General features: G+C 38.1%; 1 protein-coding gene across 3 annotated transcripts in view; it reads right to left on the reverse strand.

Moving 5' to 3' along the window:
- The window catches only part of LOC110675616 (mucin-5AC-like), a 168,436-nt gene extending 144,257 nt beyond the window's left edge, over positions 1–24,179 (reverse strand). For 2 of the 3 annotated variants that reach the window (XM_021841090.1, XM_021841089.1), the window contains exon 1: positions 22,392–24,179. The gene's annotated coding sequence lies outside the window, so the exon portion shown is untranslated. The remainder of the gene's footprint in view (positions 1–22,391) is intronic. The other variant, XM_021841091.1, reaches the window with a different exon arrangement.
- Between the last annotated feature and the right edge of the window lie 352 nt (positions 24,180–24,531).

Consider the following 24,531-nt stretch of genomic DNA (forward strand, 5'->3'; position numbering starts at 1 on the left):
TTAGGATAAAATTTTATAAAAGATTTTTTAAATGAAATTGGGTCCTCAAATTTTTAATGAAATCTTGATTTTATTTAATAACACGAAAAAGCATGTTACTGTAACTACTTTAGCAATTTTTCCCGCTCAAATAATGGCTATATCATGTTTAAACTTTAATTTAAAAATTTGGTCCGTAAATGAACCTTGACACTTTTGATCATGTTTGACGTTCGCTTAGTCGACAAAAACACCACAGGGGTTTTAGTTCGACCACTGGGGTTGTTCCTATCTGACATTTTGTAAGGGACACGGAAAACAAAATACACCCAAAACTTGAGTTTAAGCCAAAGGATGTGACAAAATCTAAAAAAATGTTTTTTGGGCTTAAACCAACGGAAAACATTAGAAAATTGAGTAAACATGTGTTTTTGGCCTAAACTTAAGCGTTTGGCACTAAAATTGGGACAGGGCTTTAGGACCCAATTGTTTTGAAACAACTTTTAATCGAGTTTTAAAATTGTGGTTTTTGTCAAAGTAAATACGTTTTAATGATAACATAAAAACATGAAATCATTCTAAGCCATCATGATCGCCTCTCTAGAAGCAGCCGTTTCGGAGTTATTTCAAGTTTAATGAAAAAATAAATAATTATATATTACAATAGACCATTTCTATCAGTTATCCACGATTGCCCATCAATAAAAATGAGTCATCAGAGAGAAATATGGTCTATACCCTCGAAAAACTATTATTCTTGATATATGATTGTGAATAACTAATTAAAATGGCCTATTTTATTATGTAATTAATAAAGTTTTGCATTAAACTCTAGATAACTCAAAAACATCTTCTTCTAGAGAAGTGATTTGGAAACCTATAACAAGTTGTTTTTAGAAAAACTTTTTGTTGAAAATTTCTCCATCATGAAAATCTGTCTCAAAAATCTGTTTCCTATCAAAATTCTTTAGTAAAAATTTAAAATATAACAAAAATGTGACGTTTGTGAAATTAAATTTTAATCTTTGTTTTTTATGCAAAATTGCAAAAATTAAATATTATTTATGTGTTCATTTTTTCCTTGACGTCCAAATAGTTCACTACAACTTCTTCATAAAGCATTTTTCCCTAGAAGCAACAGTTTCCAAAGTAGCATTTGTCAAATAAATTGCATGCAAAAATTCATAGGCCATTTTTAGCAGATTGTCTTGAGCCAAAATGATCGATATATCTATGGAAAACACATATTCTACCGTAACAAAAATATGCGCAAAATTTACTGCAAATCGAAGATGGTTGAGGTCTGTGACTGGCCGAATTGACATGGAATTCGTCATTGGTCTCAGCTTCTATGGCTCCACTTGATCTAATATATTCACAGAAGCTTTAAAATTACTTGAAATTTACTTAGCTGGAAATTCATTTATTCGACTTTTCATAAACAAGCATTGAGTTATTGAAAATTGCAAATCTTCTATGTTTACAAAACTTTTAAGTAGAAACATTGCTGCAAACGGAATTATTACCGGTTTATTGAAAAGAAGATCTAAAGACAAAACGTAGAAAAGTCAAAAGATTGAATGACAAAAGGTCCAACGGTCCCCAAAGGTAAAAAATGATTTGCTTGTGGCGATTTGTTTCCTCTTTCGATCATTTGTCCCTATTTTTGCTATTCGACCCTTTGTCCTTACAACTTTTGGTCTTTCAACCGTCTGTTCTTTCGACCATTTATCGTGAGAATATTTTTTTTTAGTCATTCAAAACATCTTAAACATAAAATTCTGCCGTTTGTTTCAAAATAAAATATAAGCGACAATATAACAGTTTGTGTTTGGGTACTCGGAATCATCTTCTTAGTTGAATTTAAGGTGATTCTGGGCTGTTGTACAAATACCGTCGTTCGGAGCCTCAGAAGCCGTGTACTATACCTTAAAACTGGATTAATTTTAAAATTCAACCAATGTGTACTCTATTCTGTTCAGTACTGTAATTTTTTTTAATATTCATGCAAAGTTCATTATTCTTTCACACAAAGCTTCTTATTTTGGGGAGGTAGAGGATCTCAAATCTTATATATTAGCATTAATATAAGAATGATGCCCAAATCCTTTTTCTCGTCGGCTATGCAATGAAATCAAGATATCCAATGTTCACGCATTCCTTCTACATATCTGCCATTCTTGAACTGTTCTAGGTCTAATAAGATTATCTTGCAATCGCTCAAGATTGCTCGTACTTGTTCTTAATCAATCAACTCTCCAAGCTACTTCTCGAGCTACTTTCTCGCTGTTTTACTCGCAAAAATTTCTTTGTTTGATTAAATTTAATTAGGTAAATGGCTTGATACAGATCAAAAGTTTGAAAGAGATAGTAACATAATTCGAAACAATTCGGCTCCGTTATGTTTGAGTACGCTGAGCTTTTGAAAAACTTCATTAAACAAAACATAATACAAAAAAACTACACGAAAGTGCTTTCAAATAGAGGAAATTTATAGCTAAGTGAGTTTGAGATAAAATTACTCAGAAAATGCCTTTCCAAAAGGATACAGTTCATTAAAGAGTTTCCAAGGGTTTTCAACATTCATATCTAAAAGTGCGGTCTTAGCACAGTTACTTACTGAAAAACCCCTCCGGAAAATAGGCAAAGAACTTCCCACACACACACGTATTGAACACAGTTTATGTCAACAAAGCCCACTCGTTTGTGACATCAGCTAGCACACTTTCCCAGAAGGCAAACAAAGAGAAGAAAAGCTGTTGCTGAATGATTGGCAGACCACCATTCAGCTGTAGGTAGGCGGGAATCTCGATTTCCGAATAATATTACACCAAATTGGTACGATTCTACCGAATTGCGTACCCATCCTATGACGGCTCGGATGCGACGCCATAAAATCTCCCTTTTCCTCGAAATCGTCCCCGTGACATGATGAAAAATCTTCATCGGAATCATCCGTTTCCACGTTTGGAATGATGACATCATTTTTAAGAAAATCTGAACTTTTGCAGCCCCTCTCAAGAAAATGGCCACAGTGCACTTTCCATAAATCGATATTCTTTAACTCGATGGATTTTTCAGATACCTTAAAGAATTCAACCTGGATTTTTTTTCTAACGAAAACCTCAGATAACACTACAGAGATTTCATTAGGAATTTCCCCGAAGCTTCTTTCAGAAATTTCTTAACACAAGTATAAGTCCTTCAGAAATCCATCCAATGATTTTCTTAGAATATACTCCGAGATTTTCGTTCAGGACAATTTAACCAGTAATTTCTCCAGTAATACCTATAGAGATTTCTTAGGATTTCCTCCAAAGTTGAAGTTTTTGATTTCTTCTACATTTGAACCATGGATTTTTTCGATAAGTGTTATCGAAATTTCTTTTTAGATACTTTCTCCAGAAATTCTTTGAGAAACTTGAGAAACTTCTCAGGATAATTCAAATGAAAATCCTATGGTAATCTCTGTCAAAGCTTCTGTAGAAATTACTGATAACCTCCTTCAAATATCTCTAAAAAAAACTCGTGGACTCTTGCGGATTTTCTAGGTTAAATGCTTAAACAATTATTTAAAAAATCAATCGAATCATTAGATAATATTCTGCAGGATTTTCTAAAGGAATCCCCTGAATAAAGTCGGACGGAATCGAGTAAGAAGCTTGTGTAGGAAGGATCGGAGGACTTACTGGAATAATAGGGTAACGACTGTTTATTTCGTTCTTAAACGCTAACAGTTGGCGCCAGCGGCAAAAAGTACTGGCAACAACCTTTCGAACATTCAGTTTCTTTCACTGGCCGCTGAGCGACGACACTGTTGTTTGTATTCCACCCACTGATCGCGCTACGCTGGATTCTCAAATTTCTCAAACTTTCAACACAAGCGCATGGAAGAATGGTAGTCGGAGAACTGTCAAAACGTATGGAAAATAATGAAAAACGTAAATTACTTGCAGTTAGGAACCTGGTTCAAAAAAGCAGTTATAAGAAATCAAGTGTGAAGTAAACACATAACTTTTTGTGTTTAGTTCATCTTCCGTGATGCTTCAGGATTTCATTTTTACTACCACTGAAAAAGAGCCATCTATTGCCTTTTCAGTTTTGAACATCGACCTATTGCTGTATTATTTGTTGGTGTGAAACCCTTATTGGACATCTGAAGAATCTATGGAGACTTTACGAAGTACTCCAAAAATGTATGAAAAAAAAAACTGCAGAAATAATCTCTGAATACAATGTCAAAAAAAAATCTAGATTAATTTCTGAAGGAACTTATGACAAATAACGGAAATGGAATTCACAATAGATTTGTTTCACAAATCCCTCTAGGAATGTCAGTAGCAATTCCTGGAATGAACTGTGAACAATAATTTAAAAAATACATGTGAAAATGTTATGAAAAATATCTGAAAAAAAACAGCACATGAGCTCCTGGAGGAATTCTAGTAGAGTTTCCTTGAAACGAAACAAATGAATTACCACAAAAATCTCTGGATTTTTTTCTGCCTTCAAAAATTTCCTAGAGTAACTGGATAAATTGATGGAAACATCTTCACATATTTGTCTGGTTTCATCCCTGGAGGAGTATCTGGAAATATTCCGAATAAACCTTTGGAGAAATCGTTATGGATATTTTTGTTGGTGTGTTCTATTACTCGATAATTCTATAAGGCAATGGTCCCTTGAACATCGAGTTAGGCAGAGTTGACTGTACTTCCGTTCCGGGTAGCAGTGATGGAAGTGAGAGTCTCAATTTTCTTCGGTGGTCGTGAACTTCTCCGCAGTCTACTGTGAACGCACCTTCTCCGAAGTGGGGAAATCATTCATCACTGATCGGCTACCTCGGCGAATGGGTGAGCGAACGGGCGAGTAGCTCGCACACGATTAGCGCGCGACATTCAAGGACAACCAGTTTCGTTCATTGTCTCCCTGTCGACGACACGTTGCGTTGATCCAGCACCACCCGCCCCCGCTCCTTGAAATCGAGCTTGTACGAGGGTCGGAGACGGGAGCGCTATATCGCGATTCCAAACTCGTCCGTCATCGCTCCATGTTGGCTTGTTTGCAAGATTGTTGAGCTTGTGGCGACGACGACGGCTGCTGCGTGGCGTGGCAAAGAGGGTCGTTGATCGCGTTTCATGCGTCCTCCGGACTCAAGCGGGGTGGCGTTCACATCGGGCTATAATTTATAATCCACTCGAGCACCGGCAACGAATCGGAAATAGGCGATAGAGCGTGAGTGCTCAGCTCTCGATCCGGGAGGGATAGCTGTAAATTAACCATTTCAGGACGACTTTTTTCTACACACATTTAGTGTACGCACAGAATTGAGTTTTTTTCTCTGATTTCTCCAAAGTTTTTGGAGTTCAAATATTTCAATCAACCAGTCTTACTGAGACTCGAAAGGTTTTAGTCTCTGTTCAAAAGCATTTCCTTGTAGTTTAGTTATTTTATAATACGACCCATGATAACTTGTGAAGGTAATTAAATAAGTTATTCAAGATACTCAAAACTACCCTTCAGTGATTTGAACTCAACTCAATCTACTAGCGTAACCAGGATTTGAAAGATGGACCATTTAATCAAAATATGTCCAAGTAAATTGATTAGGTCTTAAGGCTACTAACCCATTTCACAAAAGCTATAGAAAGTGGATCAACCTCAACCCGTCCCGAAAGGGTTAAACAAGCTTACGGCAATTTCCGGGGTCATCCAGTGGACAGGTGATTGAGTGAGCGAGTGTTCGCGCAATAATGAAGGAGATCTATTGTTCGACGGTGGCGGCGGCGGCTTCAAGCACCACTGACGGAAGTTACGGCAAAACTTTTCCAACGACGACCCCTCCAAGTTGGTCGATATTTGCATCTCTGCGGTGAACCCTCCGTCTGTCTGCCATGGTAGCAAGTCAGGGTCGAACCGGGGCACTTGACAGGTAGACAACCGGCGGCGGAGCGGCAAAAGTTTATGCTGTATTCACTTGGCATGATGTTGCCATCAGTTCTGTTGCTCTGTGCCTTTTTATGGCCCCTCGCCGATGGATGGAGGGCAACAACTCGGCCTCGTTTTCATGTTATTATTTACACAACCGCATCATATATACTTCTAGGTACGTAGGTAGATAGCTAGGTTGTACTTTTTTTCGTTTGCAAAATTTGCCCTCTTCAGACATCGACAGCGACGACACCGCTTTGGTCGGTCGATTGTCGGCCTCGTTGGGTGTTCCTTGATAGGGGAAGGTGGGGCAAAAGTTCCACCAGTTTAACAATTTACAAACCTCATTGAATAACATGTTGAGTGTTAGTCTCTTACTTGAACAGCATTCAATCTACCATGAAATTGATAACATTTATTTCGAATTGATCTAGAAATCATAAAAATAATCTTTTGCCCCACTTGAAGGTTTGCCCCACTTTACCCTACAATCAGGTCGCGGCAAAACGAGACTGAATGGAAGTGAGTGGGACAAGCGCATGGCATAGTCTGAGTCCAAGTCCGAAAAGAACAAACACACATCAACGGTCGGTAAGAGTTTCGCTTGCCAAAATAGTGCTCAATAAATATGTACAAATGACGACGCCGATGACTCGTTTTCTAACCATATGGTCGCTATCAGTAGCATTTATCAAGCGCACAGCTGTGCGTTTCACCACAGAGTTTCACCTTGTTCCATTCTGTCTGCTGAACTGGTTTCAGTAAGTGCCTTCCTTGACTTCCGGAAGTAAAGGTGAGGAGAGTGGTGAGGGAAATGTCAAGGACATGTCTGAGTTTCTAGCCGGTGGATACTCAATTGTTTTAAGGTGAAACAGCTTGGAATCCAAATTCAATAATGTACCAAAACTTAGAAGACACAAATCTAACAAAAGAAGCATCAAACGACTTTTTGCACTAGCAGAAAGTTTAAAATTAGAAAATCGACTTTATACGTTTATTTATTTATTCTGCAGAGTAGTGCGCAAGCTGATCATTGTGATAGCCTTTTTTGATTCCGACATGTTTCACCTTAATCAGACTTACTTTGATCACACAAGTCGATTATGTTTATTAAATTAGTGTGGATCAGATATTTTCAGCCCATTTATATATATCTATAGACACATTTTTAGTATGTTTTCAAAGCTTCTATACTTCAGCTATGGACTTTTACACGAGTTTACTAGTTTGACATTTGAGCGGTGCCGTATTCACTAGTTGCCATGGTCACATAAATAACACGGCACCGCTAAAACGTGCATCGGTCCACTGTCCACATTTTCAGGTTTCGTCTAAGAGATTTGCACCAAGTTTAAGTAATAAAAAATCATCGCAAATTTGAATTGGAAAGATCAGGTCTCTAATGCATTTTCATTTTACCATTTAAAACGCAATATTAAAATATGTTTCGAAAATTATGTGTTCACTGCAGTCCCTTATATAAAAGCAACCCGGATATCCCTACCAATTTGCAGTTTATCGGTTGTCTTGTATAGAATAAAACAGATATTTGTGTGAGGTTGGAAGTTAATGAAAATTATTCATTTAAAGAAATCATCTGAAACTGTACAGAATTTTGAAAATGTTTGAAAATCCAATCTCCCATATGTTCCTTACCATCCTTACCATAAAAATAGTGTTCTGTGAAATTTTCAGCTTTCTAGGTGGTGATTTAAAGGTGGCCCAAAGACAATGTAGGTTTATATGAAAATTACTATGGAGAAATTTTGAGAAATGTTCCAAACACGCTAGTACTGTAATGTAAGTAGAAACTTATCATCCCATATTCAAAACTCATTCTTCAAACCTTAATGAATGAAGTTGCTGAAGAAACTAATCCCTTTTAAGCTAATTTTGTTTGAGATTTTTGTACATGTTTGCAGGGCTATAATCCCATATTAAGCTAAATAATAGCAAACAAACTCATGAATATCTTTTCTGTTATCCGTCGGATTGAATTTCTCTATTCAGCTAATTTCTTCATTATGGCTTGAAGAGTGAGTTTTAATTATGGGATAATAAGTTTGTACTTACATTACAGTACTAGCGTGTTTGTAACATATCTCAAAACTTTTCCATAGTAATTTCCATATGAACCTACATTGTTTTTGGGTCACCTTCAAATCACCACCTAGAAAGCTGAAAATTTCACAGAACAATATTTTTAGGGTAAGGATGGTAATGAACGTATGGGAGATAAGATTCTCAAACATTTTTAAATTGTGAACCACCCTACTATACAGTGAGGAAATAGTACATAATAATACACACGATTTTCTCAACAAATCTATACAATTAAAAATGTAATGGTGTTTGTGTGTCACGAAATAACTTGAAAACGGATCAACGGATTGAGGTAAGTTTTTCACTGTTGCACTCGACAAGGGATGCGACGTGTTCGTGCAAGGAAAAAGTTTGGGAAAGTCTCCGCAATAATCGAGAAAACGGGAGAAGACTCAGGTGTAATTTTGTATGAGGGATAACTAGGGTTACCAGACGTACTCTTTTTTGCCTTAAAAATTTGTGTACTATTCTTTTTTTTGCTAAACGGGCTCAAGTGTACTCTTTTTCAGTTATTACTGACGATAATCGTCAAATCAAACAACCTGCTGAAGAAATAATATCAACTTTTTTCCCAGGATAATACAGATAATTCACCGATTTTTGACAAAAACTGGCACACAATCAACCTACTAATTATATTCAATAAGAAAAGTCAGTCAAAATTCAAAATCACTTTGTTTCGAATAATTTAATCTTATTAAAGCAACTTGTTTTATCAAACGCTTTTTATAGAAACGTTATTTTGGCGATGCAATTTTTGAACAAAGATGTGGGAATGAAAAGATTTCAGTTTGAAGTGTAGTATGGGAATCATAAAAAAATAATAAATCAATCAAGTTTCTTAGTTTCATAATGTTTTAAAAAGTCCTCAATTAAACTTAAATCGAAAACAATGCTTGAGGTTCTTTTTACACATTTCACTCTTCTTAGTTCTTCTGGTTCCTTCACAAACTCAAATTGATCTACATTTTCTTAAGAATTGTTTCAACAAATCTCATTTGAAAGACAATATTATTTTTAAAAAAACGAACGACTTTTGGTCTAGTAAATATAATAAAAAAATTGATTGAAAAAATCGATTCACTTAGAGTCAATATTCAATATAGTAAGAGAGTATGGCATGAGACAAATATAAGTTAAATTTCCTATAATATTTTTGATAAAAAGTTGAGAATAATGTCTCCCTGAAAAACTTAAGTTTAATTTATATGTAGGAAAAGTGGCTGTGATTAAAGGCCCAAACGCAATTATAGCGGAACGGCAACGGAAAGCGGAACCGGTTCGCCAGCATGAACTATAGCATGTTTGTCGAATCAGACTTGGTTCACTTTCGTTCGTTCAGGACGGTGTGTTTCATGCTGACGAACCGGTTCCGCTTTCATTGCGTTTGGGCCTTAAGAACCAAACATTTTTTTTTGCAAAAAAAAAATGTCGAGATTATTAATTTGTAGTACATTTAAAAATTTTCAAGGTAGGCTAAGTGTACTCTTAAGTACTCTTTTACAGAGTTGAAAAAATGTACTCTTTTCAGTAAGAGCAAATATGGTAATTGTGGGATACAGAATCCACTGCGTTAATAAGTGGCATGAGGGTTGATCACAGCAATCGATTTTAGACGTTCTTCTGTGATGCGGACTGTCATATTATCAATGTTGTTATCCATGACCAACAGAATACTGTCACTTGCATATTAGATGTATTCACACTTTGCCTCACTTGTGATTCGATACTTGGCTGGGTAAGTTGTGTGAGCATCGCGTGGAGGGTGATTCCTTTCTCGTAGATTATCTAAACTCCACATTGGCGATCCAGCCAGTTTTCTGCTTTTTGCGGAAAGATACCTGGCATTTATTTTCATATTTAATGGGAGGAATCACCCTGCAGCGTTGCTAAAGTGAAATAATGAAGGTGAAAAAGTGGAGTTATTTTATTTTCGGCTAGTGCGAAAAAAGTGTTATCCTAAAAGTTTCCTGCGTTGAAGAAAAACCGAGAGTTTCGGTGGCGTGCTAAGAAAAGTGAATAGAGAAGCAACAGGTTGAGTCGATCTTGTTGTTTTGCTGTGGGCAAATGTCAGATCGGATGATTCCAGCGTGTTGTTTGTCGTGGGATAAGAGGAGCTCCTGGCAATGTCCGCTGCCCAAAAGACAGAGTTCGTTGATCTTGCTGTTTTGCTTTGTGCAAATGTCGGATCAGAAGCTTAAAGCGTGTTGTTTGTCTTGGAGAAGAGATCCCCGGCAATGTCCGCTAACGAAAAGCTAGAATGCATTGATCTTGTTGTTTTGCCATGCGCAAATTTCAGATCAGAAGATTAAGCGTGTTGTTTGCCGTGTGAAATAGGAGTCTCGGCAATGTCCGCTGTCAAAAAGCAAGTTTACGTTGATCTTGTTGTTTGCTATGTGCATATGTCAGACCAGTAGCTTAACGTGTTGTTTGCCGGTGAGAGAAGAAAATCCCCTCAATTTTGCTCTTTGCAAGGGTAAAAAATGTGTAGTCTGCAAAAAAAAAAATTAAAGTCCACTTATGGTACAGCATGAATCAATCAATTATTTTGTTTAAAATTTGAGTGATAAACACAGACAGCTGAATAAGAAGCGCTCTCTGGTGTAAAAAAAATCCATTAATGTACTCTTGTAAAGTTTCCTAGAGTAATAAAGTTTGCCTGTTTACAGCTAGTACAAAATAAAAATGATGGGAGGTTCTAAGAATGGTTTAATTGCCGGCCAAACCTAAAACGAGTGAAAATTTGATTCAAGATGGGTGTATTACACGATGAATGTATAGGTGCCCCGGAGAGAGCGATGAAAAGCACGGTCAAAACTAGAGATTGACAATATGAATCATTTCAGTTGACGGTTCTGGATCCTTATGAAAATATTAAGTTGATAGCGAGAATTTATCTAATAGCGTAATACTATTTCGTTTTTGGTGAAATTTGTGTAATATAGAGTTTTGTTTCTTCGAAGTTGTGTGTAACCAAAATACAATGGAACACAAAAGTATTGTTTACAAAAAACAAGTGACACAAAAACGAGAAATTGGAGAAGAGGAAAAAAGATTTTCTGAGATATGTAACGAGTATGACCATTCCAAATTTGATGTTAAAAGTACATCAAGTATTCATGAGAAGATTTTTATAATTGAGCATAGAATATGGATGATTTTGAATGGCATTACAGAATCATCAAAATAACTGTATTATCTTTTTAAAATGCAAAAAAAAAACTTTGAATGAATAAATTGATTGAAATAAATTCTAATAGAAAATTATGCTTTTGATAAGAATAATTTTCGCTCATCAATTTTGGAATTTTGACGTCTTTAAATTTGAAGAAATTCATTTTTTTGGAGTAGAGGAAGAATGTGGGATACAGGATCCACTGCGTTGATAAGTGACATGAGGGTTGATCACAGCAATCGGTTTTAGACGTTTTTCTGTGATGCGGACTGTCATATTGTCAATGTTGGTAACCATGACCAACAGAATACTATCACTTGCATATTACAGTCCTCCCTCCATGAGTCGATGTTCCATTACTCGATATCGACTCATGGAATCATACTAAAAACATAAAATCATGGTTACTATGATGGTCCCTTCAAACGGCTTTCCAAAGAATAGCTGTTCCATGACTCGATATTTCCATGAGTCGATGGTCCTTTCAACATCGACTCATGGAGGTTTCACTGTAGATGCATTCACACTTTGCCTCGCTTGCGATTCGATACTTGGCTGGGTAAGTTGTGTGAGCATCGCGTGGAGGGTGATTCCTTTCTCATAGATTATCTAAACTCCATACCCAAGTAACACCGAAAACATCTTCTCTGATACCAGATAGCAGATTTTGTCATATAAGAGTTATAATAGTGAATACCATGACATCTTGTGTTATAAAACAGTTATAAAATAGCTCCCAGAAAACAAATCATTTCAAAACGGTTAATTAAACTTTATGAATCGGAGATCATAAATTTAAGCTGAAATAATGTGTTTTTAACGTTTTTTTATACAAGATACAAACACCGATTAAAATGTCGAAACTGATAAATCTTGTGTGCCATTTTCCAGAAGCAGAATAGTCTGAATCGCCATATTCATGCCCTCTGGAGAAAAATCAACCGAAACCGAAATGCAACGAAATCGCTAAGCGTTGGTTCTTGGAAGTCGGTTACTTTTCATAATGACAAAAAACAACTGGTTTGAAAATATTAACACTTCAGTCGTCTCGCTGTTGTCTTTTGTACAACACCGCTGAAAAAACCTCGCTTTTGTTCACAACAGCAGCGTGGTGGTTCTGACGGTGCCAAACCGCGCGACGACTGGAAGGTTAACGGGCAAGAATGTGAAAATATCGCAGAAACTGCTGAAAAAAATAACAGCTTTCGAGCCATAAGCGTCGGAAAATAAGTGGTCACACAAATCACCTCAAATAGGCATTTTTTTTCAAGCTGAACACAAATTCTTCCAATTTCGTTTGTCTCTTCTTCTAGGATTCCCTATTTTAGCCACGAACTTCACGTATTTCGCTATATTTGATTTTACAAAGAAACACAAAAAGGTGCCAATTTCTGGCGGCTTTTTTGCACCGTGATTGGCACATCACATAATCCGGAGCGTTACCTGTACAAGGGACACCTGAAATCATCTGTCACTGAAATCAACATAATATCACATTGCTCTGGTAGCAAAAAGCACAGGTTCCTAATGATGATCTTTCACGAGTATCTATTAAAATAAAGCAGCTCTTTTCCCCTGTGTTGGCTGCATTCATTGTAGTCGAATACGCTTCCAAACCGATGAATAAAAAACAGCTACCGCACGAGTTTTTTCCGTAAACATTACTGCAAATTTTACAATGTTTACATTTGTAAATCGATGTTTGACGTTTGACGGATAAAAATCGATTCACTAAGCAAGAAGCTATATAAAAGTTGTTTGGGTGTTATTATTATTATCGAAAGAACAATAAAATAAATTCTCAAAGAGAATGTTGAAAAGATGTTCTCAAGATGTATTATAAACGTTATTATAAGTTTATCAAAAATGCTTAGTTAAGATGCTCTGAGGATGTTATTCCAACGTAATTTCAGCTTATTTCAGAATCAAAACAAAACCATTTCACATTTTGCCAAATAAATAATCTAGATTACAGTACCGGTTGAAAATTTGAATCGCCTTAACTCGAATCAATTGAAGCCGCATGTCGATGATATTAACCAGATAATTTTGTTAGAAATCTGGGTTCAATTCAGTGAATTAAGCAATCATGACAAGATATGTAAAAAATAAGTAACAGGGTGTGACCGATATGATCAAAGTAATATTAAAGTTGAATAAAATAATTGAACAGTTCGAACATTTTCGGACGGTGCTGTAAGATTGATTAAAAGTCTGCCATATTATGTTTTCGTAAGAAGCAAATTCATGAAAACAACACAATTTGGGTGGATTTGTATTATATTTAAGGATTATCAAAATGGCCCATGAATTATTGAAGAGTAAAATTGAAAGTTTCACCATTAATTTTGAATCGCATTTTAAACTTCCCAAGTATCGATGAACATAATCCACTTTCGTTAATCTTCATTTCAGTGATAATAAAGAATCATAGATATGATAACTTGAAAAATATTTTTCAGGTTGGGGTAGCCATGTATATTATGACGAAAAATTTGTTTTGATTTTGCTGTAAGTTCATTCGTTTTGTATATATCTTGACGTTGGACATTCTAATGAGATAGTGTGTAACACAAATGTGTTTTTCAAGTTATATAGCTTAAAAATAATGTCACAACAACCAAAACATTTCCCAGTATTATAAATAACAATCTTGTATCATATATACGTTATTTACACTTTCAAATATCTCAATTACAATAAATGAACTATGTCGCTCTATACTCTTGATTTGTGAGTACTGAAAAATAACATAATTAGAACAAATGATCACCGCAACTTAATTTTAGATCTTTATTATGTTGGGGGTTTGTTTATAAATCGTCGATTGCATGTGATTTTAACTAGTTGTCAGATCTATAAGATGTTATATAAGCCGCCATTTTTTGCGCTGTTTAAGCTTTACAAGTGTTAGATATAAAGTAAACACTACTAGAAGAATACAACAGAACATGTTAAAAACTTGAATTATTAACTCATATATAACTAGCTGTGTTACTTGGGCAGTGACCCTAGGGATAACATGACGTTTTGCAACAGCCTACTTGATGGCAAGACGTAGTTTTGGTTTTCAATTAGTAAATGTTATAAATATTCACAACACAACTTATGTATAAAAACCGAAAACAATTCCACAACCACACACCTTAATCATTAGTTTTCATAAAATAATTTAATAGTAGGGGATTGTATCCTATTCTTGGAACTTTTGATTAACGTCGGTAGAGAGATTTGTGAAAGTAACTTTTGTACATAATATGCATCGTATAAAGTGCTTCTTATTGAACAGATTCAGACAGTTTGCTGTTAAATCAGACTGGACCGAATGTTTTTTGAATGATCTTTAGGAGAACTTACTCCAATATGAAATAACAATATATTCGTATAATTTACAGTGATATTGGAGCTTATCTATTTTATAAAACATCTGTATCAAAATAGCGTTAGAAAAGGATGGTACACAAATTATGTCACGCTAAATTTCGACTTTTTTTACCCACTCCTCCCCCACCCTTTGTCACGTTTTTTTTTTTGTATGAGAAGCAATCCTTAATTTATATTAACAGGGTCAAAAAAGTCATCTAGTCTGATCTTGTGGAAACCGATTCGTCCAAGGAAAAATACCCATTCCAAAGGTAAACATCGAAGAGCCCATGAAGTTCTCTAAATTACTATTTTCCGTAACCGTCTTGTAAGAAAAAATAGTGAATCTAGATTCCGTTTACATCCCAAACAACCAAATCATACTTTGGGGTGGGTAATCCTGGTCATTTTTTCCAGATTAAAGTGTTTTCGGCCCAGAGTACGTATAACGAAATCACCTGGAGGCGATATTTGTACATATTTTATGTAATGAAGATGAGCGTACAATGCGATTGTATAGATTTTAGTGCGAACTAATCTACACTCGACTGCGACTTAATTTGTGATAATAAAATATTTTTGACAGCTGCAACGGATTAATTCGACTTACTTTGTACGTGTATACATGACGAAACAGAATGCACAAAGGAACTCAGAAAACAGCGTTTTATGCCAGGAACCTCATCGACTAAGCGATTTCAGTTACCGTGTAGTGCGGGCGTGATGTAATTTGTACAAATAAACGTCTTTTCACGTAAATTCTTATGCGACTTCTGGTTTTCTGGGGGTCCAATTGTGTAGAATTAAGCGCGATCGGTTTCATCTGCGGGGGGCACCACGTTGAAATTTGCATACAAATGTATATATTCCAACTAGAATTTGTAACCTTTGATATTCGTCTTCAATGTCGTGTAACAGACTAAATTCAAGGAAATCCAAAACACGTATTGGTGAAATTTCATAGTTTTTTTTTTTGTGGCTTACGGATAACCAGCCGAGTGGTAGTTTTAACAACTACCGAAAAACTAAACATTACATATACTTTGCAATTGAATTAAATGGACAAATTGATGTGAAATTTGCGAAAAAGTTACACGTCGTCTTTGTGAGAATCCTCTCGTTGTGTAGCGGTAACGGGCCCTATCTAACAAACTGGAAGTCGATTCACCGAGAAGACGTGTAACTTTTTCGCAAATTTGTCCATTTAATCTTATTGCAAAGTATATGTAATGTTTAGTTTTTCGACAATTTGTAGGCTCAATAACAGGTCTCGCGCTGACTATAAGAGAAAACATGTTCTACAAAAATTAGTACTTCCCAAACATCCACCATATGGAAGCTTGGATCCTCATTGGAATCCTTGGATTTTTTTAAGAAAACCCCCCAGTGAACCTTGTTATTCCAACCGTCCGAAATCGGAATAGACATTTTTCTCTCCACGTGTCTATTCACCGATGAAATCGTCAATTTAATCGTTCCCGTATAAAACAGGCATCGAACCCATTATTCCTTGAACGCGATCCGAGATCTAACGTCGTCTTTCTCTTGCACATGGCCGTTCCAGCTTTCCTGTTCTAATCATTACCGTCATCGCAAAGCTTTTCTGATTCTCACTGTCCAGAGTGGATTAAAATAAGGGAAGGAGTACCAGTTATGGCCATAGTGGTTGCTATTTGGCCATAAGTGAAATTTCGATAGCTTTCACATTTTTAATCTTTTTGAATGTTTTAACACCAAGATATATCTTAAATCTTACTACTACAACACACAAAACATTTCAAAATTTGAAGATTTTCAAGTAATCACGTATGGCGAAATAGGGAACCACTATGTCCACAACTGGTACACTTGCCCTATTTCCATATGCATTTTGATGAGTCTGGTAAGCGTGTGCAAGTTTCGTTGAGGAAAACAAACTGTGTATAATGAGCGTGTGTTCAAATGTCACTAAGCTCTATTGAAACGTTTCATTTTATCATAGACTTGAGCGCTCTTTCCAAGCAGTGCAACCATTTCCAGCAGAATCAAGATTTGTAAATAACACTTAGTAATAATCGAATCATATATTCTCTGTACTCGCATTGCACACTACAATCCCTTACTGTAATTTGCGGAACCTGAGAAGTAATATAGAAGTAATATAGAGTCTCTGAAATGAGTAATAATGTTTCCTTGGAAGAATTTGTATTTGTATTTTTTCAATGAAATTGTGTTTGAGATAAACTTTTTAATTTCTCCCTAATTTTAATTTTAGAGAAATTTCAATTTCTAGAGAAAATCAAAATTTAAGACTTAAAAAAGCTTGCAGTAAAACTTTAATATTAAGCCGAACCTTTGAGGGCACAACTTTCACAGAAGAAGTAACAAACCCTGTTGGCTCGATTTTAGCTTTTTTCGCTGATAAACGTGAGTAGGGACACAAGTCTGCAATTGTGACAGCCATCTTTAGATTCAGATATGCTTCACCAGGAAGGAACTTAAAGAAAAATATCTAAAAAATATCGTGAAGAATTGTCCGGAAAATTCCAGTAAGAATCACTGTAGTATTTTGCCGATGTTGTGAAAGATTCCTAAATAAATTTGAAAAGGAATGCTAGAAAATGTACAGGAGCCTCAACTTTTGTAGGTAGAGGAGTTCAAAAAGAGGAAATTAGAAATAGAAAATTAGAGGAAATCACAAAAAAAAACTCTAAGGGATATTCTCGGGAACTGCCTGCCTAGAGCACTCTAAAAAACGTTGTTGGTGGAATTCCTGGTTGAACCCCTGAAAAGCTCTTGAGATGATTCCTGTAGGACTGCTTTGTTCATATCAGCAATTTTCGAGGGAAAATTGTAATAAGAGTAATAAGAGTTTCAATTTTTTGTGGGATGTCCAAACAATCATCATCATATATATAAAATCCCAGACAGACAGGCATATCAGTAGCGCTTCGAAATATGTTATAGAAAAGTTTGATTGAGCGCTATAACAGCAACTGAAAAGCACTAAAACAGTTTAATATTAGAACATTTCAATTGCACATTGTGGAGCACTACAACCGATATTTGCACATTGTTCATTCCCATTCGTAGAACATTTTGGAACTTTTAACTTCATCGTTTTCGTTTTTAGGAACTTGGTCGGTAACTAAAATGTAAACAAGGCAAATTGAAGCAAATTGCGGTTCGGTCGAACTAGAATGGGTTTGTTCACAAATTTCATAACGCTAAAAATGGCCATTTTCGACACCCACCCACCCCCTCGTAACGCTTTTTGTATGAATATTTTACAAATTTTGTATGAGCCGTAACAGCACGAGGACACCCACCCACCCCCTAGAGCGTTATGAAATTTGTGAATGGGCCCAATCGGGTTGTGGTTGAGTATGTGATTCAGAACGAGTTCGCCGTTTCCAACCTAGGTTCAAAAACGAATTCAAGCCATATGCAAAAGCAAGATAAACGCGAATAAGATAAATGTGCGCCAAACATTCGAGACTCTGACAGTGAAACCTCCATGACTTGATATCGACTTATGGAATCACACTAATTGAAAACAAAATGTTATGGTTACTATTGTCTGTTTCTTGGCTAACAAAATGCGCCGCCAACTTTTCAACAGACCGACGCAATCGTCGCCAGCAAACGAATCAAAGGAGGTGATTTTTCGTTATGTTGGTAAGACTGATGAAACGTCAAATTCACAGCGCCTTATTAGCTGGCGACGAATTTGACGACGGTTTCATCGGCGACGATTACAAATCGTCGCGTCCGATAAGGTGCGAAATTTACAATATGATGATCCCTAACACAGCTTTAGAGCTTCCCAAAGCTTTCCTGTTCGATGACTCGAACTTTTATATCGAAAGACGACAATAAGTTTTTGAATACTGCAACAGCTATTCAGCAGAATTTTTGGTAAGATTCTTCTTCCTAAAACCTGGTTTGCTGCCGACAAGTAATTTCTTGTACTTTCCTGATGCGTGGGAAATTCCTGCGAGGAATCGCCCAAGCAAGCGAATTTCTTCTGATCGCAGTAAGCAGTTTAAATGAAAATGCCAGTTCAAACGAGAGTCGCTGTAGAAAATGACTGCAAGGAAACGGCTAGAATTTTTTTGAGCGATTCCTTTTCAGCGCCAAATTAGACTTAAATCATATTATCTTCTGGAACTATTGAAATGTTTCACAACTTAGAAAACACTACAATAGCATTTCAGGCTGTAATTATTTCAGATTATAGCACAACAACAGCATTAGGACCACATACTCTATGAACTAATCTACGATGACGTCACGATGCAACTTCCAGCGGGAAGAAAACCTTTACTGCGGGCCGTGTTTACAAAAAATGAACAATTTCGCTGCCCATTCATCCACTCAATGTTCATCCGGTGAACATTCATTCACTGGATGTTGGTCCGGATGTCATTTTATGTAAACCCGGCCCGCATTTACAGCGGAAAAGAATAAAAAAGTCAACAATAAAAGAAGACCGTGGATAAGTCCATGGAGTATGTTCAAAGCATATGCGCGCCGAAGTTGGGTCATGTCGATAAAATATTAACCATTATCAACTACTTCTGACATTATATCTCCACTGGGACCGAGGCTGCTTCTCAGCTTATTATGCAAACACCACTTTCTCATTTATTATCCAAGTTGTCATATTGTTTGTTCTATGAGAATATCTCAGGTACCTCCAGGCTTGTTATTGAACTCCAGAATACATTTCATACAATGCGTCCAACATTTAATAATGATAATGACGCGGACACCGTCTTCAGCCATTTAGCTGCACAGACTGTAGCTTAACACTAGACAACGGACAAGCATGCTCCAGTGACACAGCCATGAAACACTCCTGACGAAAAGTTTCAATGGTTGAAGCGGGAATCGAACCCGCACCCCATGACACGCCTGACGACGCCCCATAAATGCCTGACGACACTAACCGCACGGCCATGAAGCCCACGTCTCCAATGAGCAACAAGGTTTCTTAGTGAGCATTTTGTCACCGATAGAACGAGGATTGTTTCTGATCGAAAATGGAATTCCAGCGCCAATCTGTCTCCGTTGTCTTTGGTATCGAGCTGAGAGAGACTCGCGAAGAGGAAAAATATCAACGTTATATACAGCCCAGATTCCGCTGTCACGAAACGTTAAATGCAGCCCGTCGATTTTATGGCTGAAAAAGTGACCAGTATTGTATTAATAAAAATTGGTCTTATAAACCTCAGTTAGCGGAGCAAAGACTAGTTTTTCATAATGTCTGCTAGGTTTCCTGGCACGAAATTTCACTCAAAAGGCCGTTTATGCTTCGGTGCGATGCAAACGCAATCGTTTTTTGCTGAGATGTTCATGTGCAAGTTTGAACGGCTTTCACATGATTGATGTAAGCACTGAGTGGAGTAAGAAAAAACTCAGCAATCGCCGAAAAAGAAGACCGTCTCCGCGAGTCTCGTCTCAGGTGTCGAGTCATAATCCTGTTTTCTGTATACCTTATGGTAGGTAACGTTGATGTCTCTTTGTAATAGATCATAGTTCCTTTTTCGCGCATATCCAGTCGATCACTACGCACAGCTTTAGATCCAGGTGTAGTCAGACTCCAACAAGCAACATAAGGCTAATTTCTTCCTGTTTAGTTAATAAATCTTGGACTCGGAAAAAATGCAACACTTTGTTTTGGGTGAAACTTTTGATCGCATGGGTAAAAATTAATGAAATTTTGGGTTATACTAGTTTATAGTGTTATGTTTATGCGCGATCTGTCAAATAGTTTTCAAGATGCATTCGAAACAAGAAGAGCTATGCCAGCAAATCTTGGGCGCGGTGATCGATAATCCTGGTCAGTCGCATAGATGGATCGGCAAAAGGCGAGTCCACCATTACACCGTGTCCCAAGTTGTGAAGACGTTCCAGGAGACAAAGACCTTCGAGCGACGCGCTGAAAGCGGCCGAAGCGGAATACCCAGAAAAGGCGCGGAAGATACGGCAGTACTTTAAGAATAACCCGAACCTTTCCACTCAAGACGTGGCCAAAAAGGTCAATTCGTCGAAGTGGTTCGTTCAGCAGACCATGAAATGGGTTGGGCTGCGTGCTTTTAAGGCGCCTAACTAGACACAACTGGAAACATGCGCGGAAGCTGCATCGTGAGTGAGCTGGTGAAGCCAGGCTGTCTCGTCATGGACGACGAGACATACATCAAGGCGGACACCAAACAAATCCCCGGCCTCGAGTTTTTGTCGGTACGTCCCCGCATGGGGATTTCGGAAAAGTACCGGAAGAGAAAGATGCACCAATTCACGAAGAAGTACCTGTTGTGGCAGGCGATCTGCGAATGCTGACGGAACAGCAAGCCGTTCATCACAATCAGCACCATAAACGGGCAGATTTATCGAGAGGAATGCTTGCCGAAGCGCTTGCTACCCTTCCTCCACTCTCACCGTGGTCCCACGCTGTTCTGGCCGGACCTCGCTTCGTGCCATTACGCCAAGCCTGTAATGGATTGGTACGAAGCGAAGGGCGGTCATGTGGTCCCGAAGGAGGCGAACCCGCCAAACACACCAGAACTTCGTCCGATCGAAAATGCGATAATTAAGAAGAAGGGAATGGGGAAAACATTCAAAACCGATGAAGCTTTGAAGAAACACTTGGAGAAATTGTGTAAAAAAGATGGGCAAAGCCTCACCCAAGATCTCATGAGCAGTGTTAAAGCAGTGTTACCAAATTTCACTTATAACTTCTAACCGTTAAAAAGGTTATGGGAAGTGCAAAAATGATTAACTTTAGTGCTGACGGAAATCCACATATCTTCATAATATGGTAGAATCCATTCAACAATACTATTGGACCCTTTCCTGCTCATTAGTCGATTGTATCTTGAAAACAAGAGGTACAAGCATTGTTGACTATTCCTGATAGGTTATGTGGGAACTATAAATAACTTATTTTGTAACCACCTATTTTTTTTAGAGTTCATTGTGTGTTGTCCAAACATCCATTTTAGAATTCATGAAATCTTTTATTATAATTGTTGTTAGGTGTCATTTGTTTGATCCTTCTTCCACCACCGTGTTTTGTTTATCAAATGCAGCTCAACATCATTGATATTCAACTGGATCAGCTATCTGTGGATATCATGCCCACCGCTTCAATCTACAATCTCATACTGTTCTCATTCCTTGGACCATTGATATGATCTCTTGTACTCTCGATCATTACATTTGTTTTGCGACCTATTTTGACGAACCGCAAACATTTGCCTACTAGCGAAATAGTCTGCTACAAGATCTTTAGCGTTGTTTACATTCCAAATAGCTTTTCATGTGCTGTTGTCTAGACTGTTCTAATGTTTAAACGATTGACTAAAGCATTGCTCAAAAGAATGTGGCAGGAAAACGTTCTTTTGAAAGTCATAATTTGCTCATATTCTTTGCAGAATCTCCGAAGATTGATTTGCCGTCGGGGAATGTGGCTAAAATCGGGAACGCCAATGATTTAATAGCGTCTTGCTGATCGCGACACCGTATTTACAACAAAAATAAGTCGTAGGTAACTTTTTTTAGTCACTTTAGAACTGACACTTTTACATTGACTCGATGTGACCTAAATTCACTGTCTGCTTTGCCACCATGCGATACACTTCACTATTCCACTGAATTTCTTTCTCAAAACGTCATTCTATTAATTTCACTTGCTGATTACCCCGCAATGCACAACAACTTCAAACGAATCCCTCTATGTTCGTCATCTGGACCCGGTTATCCCCGCTGAACCAAATTTCCCACACTATCTCATCGCTCAGCGGGAGGTACCCAAACGTGCGTCGATAAACCCATCCCACCGAAACAATTCACTCACCTTTTCTTTTGATCAGCTTCTCACTATTTCTCTAATTGTTGCTGCTTCAGTCGGCAATCACAGTTAACTCTTAGCCACGGGTAATCCTAGTTTCGATTAGGGTGACTTCACTTCGGAAACAAAACACAATAACAGACAGATATCACGCTACGATCGATGATAATCGGTGATGATAATGAAGACGGTGGTAATCCAAAAAAAAACGTAAAATGTTGCAGACCAAAGTGCCTGGTGCCCAAGAATGGGGTCATCACATTCACACATTCACTGTGGCGAAGAAGACGATGACGACGACAGTTGCGGTGGCCAAGTGGACGAAGACGTCGACACTGAACTGACACTAAAAATAGCACCTACTTAATCCATATTGCACACAGGAGGGCGTAGCGCTAGCGCTACTGTTGTTGTAATCCAATCAGAACAACGGAACGCATCGACCATCGGTCGCAACAGCGACATCATTCTTTCGGTTTTAGGGTCGATTCCACATACAGAACAACAATCACGGATTGCACCTTGGCACGAATCTGGCAATAAATCACCGAACAATCCACGGCACAGCACAGCGGAGGTTTCTTTCGCGAAAACACTTGGCGCACACACAGACTTGCACAGCTGAAGGTTCCGGACGGACCAAGGCGCAGCTTAGGCCAAAGATTGATGGCCAAGACCGCCGGCACTAATTGCACAATAATTCATCCTCATTTCACTGACGGTTTCTTTCGATTCTTCTCTGGTTCAGCAGCGCCTACACTTTTTCGGAAACAATGGAAAGTAGTCGTCAATCGCCTTTCAGGTGCCCAGTCACTACCACCAACGCACCGCCGTAAACACTTCTGCACCAACACCGACTCAACGACGGAAACGCACACTTGCCACTTACCGCCGTTGAGAGCTGCGCTTCTCACATGTACGCGTGGAACTTTTCTTGCAACACTCTCGACAGTTTCATCGGTTTGTTCCGTTTTCTACTCCTTCGGGGGCAACTTTCCTTTGTTTCTTCTTGTGCAAACCCAAACGGAGGGCGGTTTGGTGAGAAAATCGACACCCAACTCGGCTGCCAGGCTCTACTGTGCAGCCAACTCCGACCGGAATCGGATATCTACGGATAGAGAAAGTTGCTAGTTTAACGATCCACACGCGTGCGAATTTTCAGGGTTTCGCTAGAAACCTCAATTGCTTACTCGGTTTCGTAATCGTCTCGAACACTTCTTCGCACTCAAATATCACTGCTTCATTGAGCATTCAAATCACGGTTGTTTAACGCGTTTGCCACAATCTCAAAGCTCCCCCTTGTGTGGATGCGAATTGCCAAGTTTGGGCCAAGATCCTCTTTCGATTGGTCCCCACTGTTTGCGAAGTAACTGTATCACGATACGGCAGTTTACGAGAAAAACGCACTGCTACAATTGCCGATGTTCACTTTTGCTTGCACGGATAGAAATTTTTCAGTAACTTTTCACCTCCTTCATAGTGGTGCAGCACCACAGACACACCGACAGCCTTGTTCACCACACAAAAGCACTTCTTTCGTATTTTGCTTGCTGTTGCTTCTTCTTAACATTCGTCTTCTGCCTTCTGCTTTACCTCCTCCTACTTTGAAACATTCACAGCACAGTGTGTACAAAAGCAAGCGAAAAAAAAAACTTTTTTTTCTCAATCACTATTTCCAAGGGCGACCGAATGAAGAACACACATATACAGCGCTATGTATGTATTAATTGTATTGTACACGGACACGAGACGCGAGCCGTGACACTACGTGCGAACCGCTCGACTACTGCTGGACGACTGACAGCGAGCGAGAGTCGATTGGCTGCACGAGCCCCCGCGAACGCGCTTCGGCAAAGAGCGAGAGAGCGCCGCGAGAGCAACAATCGGTCCCGAAGGTGCTTCGCTCTCTCATTCTAGTGTGTGTGGCAGCTCTTTGTTTCCTACGAAGACGGTTTCGCCAGCGCCGCTCTCTCTCTCACGATACCGAACGACTCACCAATCGACTTTTTGTTGTTATTGTTCGTGCACTCGCTGTTGCCTTCAATTCTACTGCTATGTGATGGTAATTATAAATATTTTGTAATGGATAATCTTCTGACGCTGTAGTCTCCGGTTTGCGAAGGAAAGGTCCCAACCCGGTTAGACG

Source organism: Aedes aegypti, chromosome 2 (genome assembly GCF_002204515.2).
Source record: "Aedes aegypti strain LVP_AGWG chromosome 2, AaegL5.0 Primary Assembly, whole genome shotgun sequence".
Taxonomy (NCBI): Eukaryota; Metazoa; Arthropoda; class Insecta; order Diptera; family Culicidae; genus Aedes; species Aedes aegypti.